This window comes from Saccostrea cucullata, unplaced genomic scaffold, assembly GCF_032062105.1.
Source record: "Saccostrea cucullata isolate Sc308-1 unplaced genomic scaffold, CSIRO_AGI_Scuc_v1 ctg55, whole genome shotgun sequence".
NCBI classification, from domain to species: domain Eukaryota; kingdom Metazoa; phylum Mollusca; class Bivalvia; order Ostreida; family Ostreidae; genus Saccostrea; species Saccostrea cuccullata.
In genome coordinates, this window is record NW_026937638.1 from 153681 (window position 1) to 164379 (window position 10699).

Sequence of the window (10699 nt, forward strand, 5' to 3'; positions counted from 1 at the left end):
TACATTTCAGAACAACAAGAAATGGGAAAACACTTCTTTTTATGAGTGAATTCATTGTAAGCATGTTTGCTGTATTCATGTTTTACTATAGTCACAGAAGCAGAAGACATTTTATAGTTTACAGGAACAAAGACACTGCTATCAATGGCAAAAAAGAAATATGTGTTGGCGAAACATTGAGGTGCCTGCATAGAAGCATATGGTGAAAGTTACCAATTTATCAGATGCAAGTCGAACTTCATGGTCAATAGATCAAAAATGTTTTTACCCAAAGAAAGGACTTGTCTCAATGAATACACCTGTGAAATATGAAAACACAAGCACCAACCTTTCGGAAGTTTTGAGCAAGTCTTAAACTTAATTATTGGAAAAAAAGCTCAGAATGAAGCTTAAAATTGAAATTTACCGGTATACATGAAATGTGATCAACTATGTAACTTTAAGAAGGTGTCCAGGGGCTTCATAGCTCACCTGAGCACATTGGCCAAGGAAAAGCAGAAAATCAGTTTAGTACTGAAAAGTATAAATATGACCAATCACTGCTTTGCTATTCTCAATATTATTGAAAAGGATTGTCATGTATTCCTGTGTAAAACTCTGATCACACATTGTGGCCCCACTCTAAATTGTTAAACTGGGAGGTCATGATTTCTTGAGAAGAAGATTTTTAAAAGATGCCATTAATTTTCACTTATTCATTAAGTATATATCCCCCTGGAAGAAGGTGTGGCCGTTCATATGAACAAAATTGATTTGGTTGAAATTGGCCCAGTGGTTCCCGAGAAGATGAAAATGTGAAAAGTTCATGACAACGATGACAGACAACGGTCAAATTTTGATAAGAAATGCTCACTTGAGCCTTCGGCTCAGGTGAGCTAAAATACTATGCATAAATACGCATTACTTTGATAATTCAGAGTTATTTTTTGTGCATATTCTCGGGTTCTATGAACCTCTTTCCTCTTGAAAACAAAACAAAACAGAAAGGCAAGCAAATGGTTGTGTTCTGTGATCCGATTAGGAATATTGGCCTTAATTTTTTTTCTACAATTTAATATTTAGTTTTTATTCTTTAAGTAATATTACCGTCATAGATAATTTGGTTAACAGTGTGCAATTTTCTGGCTCAGCTAGTTGTTCCTGAGAAGAAGATTTTTTTTTTTAAAGATGCCGTTATTTTTTCACTTCATAATTATCTCCTCTTGGAAGAAGGTGTGACCTTTCATTTGAACAAGCTTGAATCCCCTTAACCCAAGGATACTTTGTGGCATGTTTGGTTGAAATTGGCCCAGCGGTTCTTGAGAAGAAAGTGAAAATGTGAAAAGTTTACGACAACGACAGACGACAATCTCATGAATCTTTTGTGATAAAAACTCGCTTGATCCATTTGTCCAGGTGAGCTAAAAATACAGTGGGTAAATGCACATTACTCTGATAATTCAGAGTTATTTTTTGTACATATTTATGAAATCTGATTCACAGGTTCTATGAACCATTTTCCTCTTGAAAACATCTTCGCTAGCCGAGATGAAAAAACAAAATCTAGAACAGAAAGGCAAGCAAATGGCTGTGTTCTATGATCCGATTAGGAATATTGGCTGTGATTGTAATTTTTATTATACGAGGGTTGTTCGAAAAGTTCGTGGACAACTGTCATATCTTTTTAATTTGACGTCATATGTTATCCAAATTTGGTAGAAATATTTTAACAATACATCCAAATGATATGTATTAATTTTTTTAAAAATATTACGATTAATCAAAAACTTATCCAGATTTTAAAAATGCAAAAATCGGATCGCGGAGCAGGTCAAAATTTAGTCAGTTACAGACAATACAACAAATAATGTCTATAGTCATATTCTCTGTAAAATGGAGTAAAAACGAAAAACAACCTAGAAATTCAAATTAAGAATTGTTACATCGATTCATGTACCAAATTATGGTTTTATAATTTGCTTTGTTGAAGAGAAATCAACTTGAGAAGATAAGTAGTCCTGATTGAAAACGACAAAAACGATGACGTTTAAGAACGTCACGGAGCAGAAGATAACGAAGCAATTTTGTGTTTTTCTCAGAAAAAATCCTGAATAAACTCTAAAAATGTTGAAGGAATCAAGAAAATATGTCACAAGCGAGTTGTGCATGCGTGTACAAATAGCACAGGCAATATTTGAGTGACAGAGACGCTGTATCGGATGAGAATGATCTGTGAAGAAACAATTTAACTGTAAAAATCTGAACAAAACTTTAAAAATTTGGAACGTAAATGAAAGAGAAAGGCGCTTCAGAGTTGCTTATCCTGTGAAAGCAGAGTTAATTTATAAAAGGAATTAAAAATTAAAACCTTAACAAAGGAAATTATACAACGAGATCAATTCTTAGAAAATAAATGTCGAGTATTAGAAAAAGAATTTAATGAATGGGCATTGGAATATCCTGTGTGAAATGTATACGGATAGTATCTTTTAGAAATTCTCGACGCTATGTGTTGACGTTATACACTGCCGTTAAGTGTGCTCCGCGGGTACAAAACATGTTGATTTTAAAATGAAATAATTTTATTTCTGTTTAATCGAATGGAATGAAACTTCACACATCAGCAAAACAAATATTTTTACAGATTATAATGTGCTTGTTTTAAATTTCCAGTGAGTAATAAAACGAAGATGGACATCGTCCACGAACTTTTCGAACAACCCTCGTACAATTAGATATTTAGTTTTTATTCTTTAAGTAATATTACTGTCATAGATAATTCGGTTAACAGTGTGCAATTTTCTGCAGGATTAGATAAATTTGGCTCTGTTAATACATTATGAAATTTTCCATATTGATTTGATAAATAAATATGAAGGTATAGAAAGTAAACGAGGCGCGTACTCTGCATCTCTCTCCTAGTCACCTGACTCCGAGAACCTTATTTTTACCAGCTAGAATCTATACAATTAAGGTCATACGCAACGTTGTTTGAACTTTTTTCGGGCTCTTTCCTGGAGTTGAAGAGTTCCACTAAATGAAGGACATTTTAATGTCTATATATGGATTTTTAAACCTCTTCTAAAACAAATTTTAATGGAAAAAAAATCTGGAATTGATGTTTTGTAATTTTTGTATATTTTCCTTTAATAAATGCAAACAAAATTCATAATTTTTTATCTTCCAAAAAACCCCTGGTAATGCATGTTGATTTTTTGTCTATGAACATCTGATGGCACTATAATCTTAAATAAAGAATATCTTGAAAAATAATCAGTAGATAAAGGTACCTTGCGTATGTCCTTAAAGGAATGTTTGGGACTATAAAGTTTTTATATTTACTATCTATAACATTTTAAGGACATGTATGTTTGATATGCTCTTCACTTTATATTCAAAGAAAAGTTTTACTTTAATATAAAACATCAGAACTAAATTTTATCATGAAACATTCCTTAAAAATGTGTTACTGAGGATGTGTGAAATGTTAATATATAATTTTTTCCAAGATTTTGTCATTGAAGAATTACTACTTTAACATGTTTTACACTTTCAAGTATAAAATTTACAGATTAAAGTGTAAAACAAAAAATTGAGTGTAAATTTTACAGATTAAAGTGTAAAATTTACAGATTAATGTGTAAAATTTACAGATTAAAGTGTAAAATTTACAGATTAAAGTGTAAAATTTACACTTTAAAAAGTAAAATTTACAGATTAAAGTGTCGAAATTAAAAAAAAGTAAAGTGTGCAAGTGGCACAGAGGATGACTATAAAGTTTTTAATTTACTATGTATTATATAATCCTTTAACATGTTTACTGACAAAAAAAAAAAACTTATATAATTTGCCCAAACCACATTTTTATTGTTTCAAATTTTTAAAAAACAATTAGAAACTGGTTTAGAAATCAAAAAGTAATTAAGATATTGTATATTTTTCATAAATTATGGAGATATACAAAACAGATTTTTTGGGAACGTCTCGTCTGACCTTAAACCCAACTTTTTGTTGAAGAAAATTTGCAGTAAACGATCGTCTCCAAGATCTGAAAGTCAAGATCCGGGGTTTGCATTAACATCCAAGAATAGGAGAAACCATACATGTTGGCTGTGGTTTGCGAAGAAAGCAGTAAACCAGATTATTGTCCAAGTATGACTGTGTATTTTGAAACCATTGTATTTATGCACCCCGTAATGGAAGATTCGGGGATATAAAGTTTTTGTCGTGTACATCCATCTGACTGTCCGTAAAAACTTTAACCTTGCTCAGAACTTTTTATTTTAGGGAGCTATGACTTTCATATTTCACATGTGTATTCCTTGTGTCAAGACCTTTCTTTAGGTACTTCCAAATTTGACCTCTTGACCTTGGAGTTTGACCTACTTTTTACAAAAGATACCACACTTTGACCTTGACCTTGGAGTTAGACACACTAACACAAAAATTTAAACTTTTACTTTGGCCATAACTTTTGAACGGTAGATACTAGGACTTTCATACTTCACATATTTATTCTTTGTGACAAGACCTTTCATTAGATACCAACAACTTTGACCCTTTGATTTTGGCCGTAGAAATTTAGGTACTTTAAAAAAAACTTTAACCTCGGACATAACTTTTTAACATTAATTAAGGGCCAGGCTTTCTTGCATCACATATGTAATCCTTGTGACAAGACTTTTAATTGGATACCAAGAACTTGGATTTTGGAGTTTGGCCTACTTTTTAAAAACACATTGACTATAACTTTTGAAGGGTTAGGGTAAGGGTTTTCATCTTCACATAATAATTCTTCGTAACAAGACCTTTCATTGAATACCTAGAACCTTGACCCTTTGATCTTGACTTTGGAGTTTGCTATACTTTTTAAAAACTTCAGCCTCGGCCATACCTTTTGAAAGGATAGGGCATATTAATCCTTGAGACTAGACCTTTCTTTAGAAACCAACAACCTTGGAGTTTGACCTACCCTTCAAACACTTATCCTTGGCCATAACTTTTGAAGATTAGAATATAAACCAGTATTCTCATACAAAATTTTGTTTCCTGTTGTGACCATTGTGGTTCCACCCTATCCTGGTATCGGTCATGATTTGAAGAAACTTGAAACTACACTTCCCAAGGATGCTACCATATAAATATGACTAATCATGGCTTAACTGTTCCGAGGAAAATATTTTTAAAGGTTTTCCCTAATCATACCCATGTAAAACATCTTCCTTCAATAGTGGTTCAACCCTACCCCGGGGGCAATGATTCGAACAAAGGTGAATCTATACTTTGTCCAGAATTTTTCATTTTAGTCACATCTTTCTTGGTTTAATGATTTTGCACACGCAGTTTTTTCTCCCCTAGGAAAAGGTTGAGCCCCTTTATTTGACAAATCTAAATTTCCAAGAATGCTTTATCTTAAGTTTGGTTGATATTGGTCCAGTGGTTCTGGACAAGAAGATGGAATTTGCGTTGCCAAACAAAACGTATACTGGTTGTGAGGCAAACAGCTTCCACATGAAATGTACATGGTAAAACTGCATCAAAATTTTGTTCTCAGACCCTTACCCCCTTAAGCTTAAAATTACCACAGATTTGAAGGAAAGGTGTAATGTGACAAGTTAAAAGACAAACTTTTAGGAGACTAAAACCCAACGTGCTGTCAAAGCAGGAGAGCAAACAAATCTTTAAAAGACCACCCATCTTAGCATGACTGAGTACTTTTTCGATTTTTTAGCATCAAACATAGAGCACGGATAATGTTTTGGTCTTTAAAACACAATTTCGGTCTTTAATTCACAATTTCCTCACCTAAAAACAGCCACCGAACACGTTTGCAAACTTGATAATGAGTCGGAATGGTTAATAAAATGACAAGATAAATCGACGTGTCAGCAACCTTTTTATAAAAATACTGCCATTTATTTGTGAATTAACAGTCAAAGAGATTTACGAAGTTTAGTTAAAGTACGAAATGAAGAACTTCGACACTAAAATAGAATCGCCTGACAAGCCATAGAAATGTAAGTTTGGACACATTTTGCGTCTTTCTACCCAATACAACAATGTTGATGTACATGTATCCAAAATTTGCTGGAATATTTATGTCCTTTTATCTGGTGGCGTTAATATGTTTATAATGGTTGTTTTCCTGAGTGAAATATCGGCGAAGTAATAAATCAAGTTTTCTTCTGTCAGAAGTTAGTCTAGGTACCAGTACGGGGGGAATATTGAATAATCGACCTCGAAGAGGGTGACCGGTTTCTTGATATTAAAAAAATCTTCATCACTTTAAATTGTGAACCCGATGTTTTATAGACCTTCCCATTGATGTTAGACTGTGGATAAAGTCACGAAATCTCTCTTGCACAAATTTGTCAGTTACTTGTAAATAAATAGTTTTGGTAAAATCTGATGGTTGACTTGGAAATTCTGTAGTAGGAACTACCCCACCCATGACTGCAGAATCAATATGCGTATGCACTGACATGCCTAGTCATTTTAATATGCGAACATCCTTACATGTAGGTACTACAGATTTACACGAATGAATATTCAAATTTATTCAAATGATGCCCTCGTTGATAGTGGGTTACAATAGAATATAGAGGGGAATGTGTGGGTAGGTTTTTTTGTTTTTTTAGCAATCTCATGTAGTGTGGATTCAAATTATTCAGTTCATGGCAACAACTTAGAGTCAAAAACTTCAGAAAAATAAATGAACAGGAAAATTTTATTTAATATAAAAGCAAGACCATTGCGACTCAGATATGTATTCTGGTTTAAAGAAGAGTATATGCCTGTGAGTGTTTTTTAAAGTTCAAAGGTTATTCACCCAATCAAAAATATTTTACATGGGATGCATTTAAAATAATATATACATATACATATTTATACATTTCAAACAAACTGGTCAGAGGTACATAACAATTCATATACTAGTATGTCCTTAGATAAAAAAAAAAAAATTGTTATGATTAACAAAGGAGGAAATTTAAATTTTTTTTCATCACATTTAAACTGATTTTTTAGCAAAAAAGTGCAGAGTATTTGATTTGCATCCGAAATAAACTTGTTCCATCATTATAAACATGAAAATAAATCTAAATCTAGGTCTGATATTTCCTTTGATCATGCATGTTTACAATTTTCCACATAGACGTTCCAAATCTATGGACCTTAAGCATCAGAGAGAAATCGAAATATTTAATACTTCTCATTGCCTTCTGACTCATGTACATAAAATACTAGTACGATAAAAAGTGCTTTGTTTTGAAATAAACGGTTCGATATGAAGGAGCACGATTTGTCTTGTGGTCCCAATCAAGTCTCCGCACCATACCTTGCAGTCAAAGAGGCAATGGTATGTTTGTATAATAGGTTTATGTAGGTGTATTACCTCTATCTCAGGGCTAAATATCTATTATACATTCTGAATTCCTGGTCTCAGGTCGTTATTATTTGTTTTATTTCCTACAAGACATGGTGATTTACATACAAAGTTTCACTTAACATAGATAATACATTATACCAATATGTTATCGCCAATTGGTTCAAGTCTATCGCTTCTGTCCAGTTTTCACCCTCGGTATAATGGCTCCTTGAACTAATTCTTCTTGTCGCTGAGTTGTCTGACTGATACATCGTTCTGAATGCCCACATCATGTGGTTGTTCTCTAGTTTCCAGAGTTGATGGTGTCATGTGGGCCTGCGGAGGAATATGTAAAAATAATAATGAAGAATATTTTAACATCTAATAATATTCTCGGAAGGCAGATGAAAAAAAAAATACTAGTATTATAAAGTCAAAGGGAACATAGGGGACAATTGAGATTTACATATCTAATTCACTGATAATTTGTAATTCAAGTTTTTATTGCAGATTCATAAATTCCCTTTGTGAAAGTCACAATGAGATCAGAAGTGAACTCGTCTAAATTTTATGACCTCGAGGCCTGATGCATTCATGTTTGTTTTTGGCAAGTCCATGCAAAGCAAGAACAACGACCGATCTTTATGGACATAAATTGTTGCACTTGACTATATAGTGTCTGTTTATACTAGTAGTCATAATTGTGAAATAGAGAGTTTTTTTTTCAGAATTTGAAGCTTGGTAAACCAATTATACGAGCACTGGTGATTTGGTTTAGTTTCACCAAGACTGACTTTCAGTATTAACTTGCAGGTAAAGCGTTTCCAGTTGGAACTGGTCTTTTTAGCTCACCTGAGCCGAAGGCCTAAGTAAGCTTTTCTGATCAAAATTTGTCCGTTGTCCGCCGTCGTCGTTGTCGTCGTAAACTTTTCACATTTTTATCTTCTTCTCAAGAACCACAGGGCCAATTTCAACCAAACTTGCCACAAAGTATCCTTGGGTGAAGTTGATTCAAGTTTGTTCAAATGAAGGGCCACACTCTCATTCAAGGGGAGATAATTATGAATTAGTGAAAAATTAAGGGCATCTTTTTAAAATCTTCTTCTCAAGAATCACTGGGCCAGGAAATATGAAACTCATGTGGAATTATCCTCATGTAGTGTAGAATTAAATTTGTTCAAATCATGACCCCCAAGGGTAGGGCGGGGCCACAATGGCTGATCCAAGTTTTGGACAGAAATATATAGGAAAAATCTTTTAAAATCTTCTTCTCAAGAACCAGAGGGCCAGGAAAGCTGAAACTTATGTGGAAGCATCCTGGAGTAGTGTAGATTCTACATTGTTAAAATCATGACCCCCCGGGGGTAGAGCGGGGCCATAATAGGGAATCCAAGATTAACATTGAAATATACAGTGTATAGGAAAAATCTTTTAAAATCTTCTTCTCAAGAACCAGTGGGCCAGGAAAGCTTTAAACTTTAAATGTAACATTCTAACAGTTAAGAGGGTTTTCCACATAATAAAATTGTTACATTAATAAAATTTTAATGGTACATTTCAGTTTTCTCATTAATCATAAAAACATCACACAGAATTTCCAAAAGAATTAACATTGTTTCTACCAAACTTTAAAAAAAATTGTTTAAAATTGGATTTCACCAAACAACAGAATTTAAGATTCTCTTTAAAAAAAATTGTTTAAATGGAGGTGGACTTCATCGGAAAACCATGCAATTGTTAAATTTTTCAGAGTCGGGTCTAATTCAAACCCACTGGGTAAACTCTAAACAACTTCTAATTTTTGTCTCTTTCAAATGCTTCATTACACTTTTCTTATTAGGAATCAATTTGTAATCAAATTTGAGTATTTTATGAATACTCAATACTCAGTATCTTGTTCATGCAGAACCCATCTAAGGAATTTTTGTGAAGTTTCAGTAATAACTTTATCAATGGTATTAATGTTCTCTTTGGTACGGGCATTTCTAGGTCTTCTAATACCCGAATTAGGTCATGTGTCATTTATGGTTCCTTTAACTTCAAACTCCCTCACAAAACTATAAATTGGTATTATGTTGAGCACTTTCATCACATGGTTCTATTGACTAAAGTAGCAGACTTAGACCTAAAGTAAAGTTTTACAATTTCTACCAGCTGTTCACAAAAAGGTTCCATATTAAAAATATGATGACGTCATTAGGACATTATAATTGCCTGACTTCTTAACAGAATTTCCCGAAAGTTTGTCAGATTAAAGTTATGCTAATACACTAGAACTTGACAAATTATCTTTATAAAAGCTTTTGGTTTGATAAAGTTATAGATGATTAAAAGTGTAACATATGTTTTGGGACACCCTGTAGATTCTAAATTATTATTATCAAGATGGGGGGTGATTGCAGGTGGGGGGAGGGGGGGTAGTGGGCCACAATAAATATAAGAAGAGGGGAAATCTGGTAAATAACTGCATCACCAAAGTTACTCAGGTGAGCGATGTGGCCCATGGACCTCTTGTTCTTCAAGGCACAAAAGAGGATTTTACTTATGTATTAAAGATTAGAATTATTTAGATTGAAATTTTTGTCATTTGTTAGTTTGGTCCGATAAAGTATTAATTACCTTTGTAAAAAAAAAAATAAGATATTGTTTTTTGTAGGAAAAATTGTCATCAAAACAAGTTTTAATAACCAAGAAACACATGGGTCATAGAAAGTCTAATGGCCTCTTCGTTGCGTTATCTTTTAGAGAAGGTTGGATGATCGTCGTGTGTTCAAAAGGACAGGATTATCTAACTGTCTGATTGAGTGATTCTGGAATGGACGACACTCCAAGAGTCTTCGACATTTTCAGGCCAAGAGAAAACAATTTAATAGCTTCCTAGACATTTTTTCAACTATTTTGTATCAAATATTGAATATAGATAAGACTATTCGGGTGAAAATTGGTTTGCAGTAATATTCTATAATGTGCCGAAAGTAATGAGACTTTCGATAAAAAGGAGCGAGCCCAGTTCTTTGAACCTGATTTCAGGTATTTTGGCATCGAATAAAACCCAACAATCCGTGCGTCATTTTTTCTAATCGTTAAATAGACTGTAAAGCTGAAATCTTTGGATATCGTAATTAGGAAATCATTTACTGCTGTACAGCTCCAAAACAAAAATGTCACGGAGAAGGTTAGAGTTTCCACATTAAAGGAAACGACGATGTAAAAAAGCTCTGCCTCTTTCGACCTGGACCATTTTTCTAACGGAGAAGAATAGTAGGGTTATGATTGTCAAGGCGCTTAATGAAAATTAACCATTATCTGGGTTGATCAGTAGCGCTCTATCACTTTATCTGTAATTATGAATTT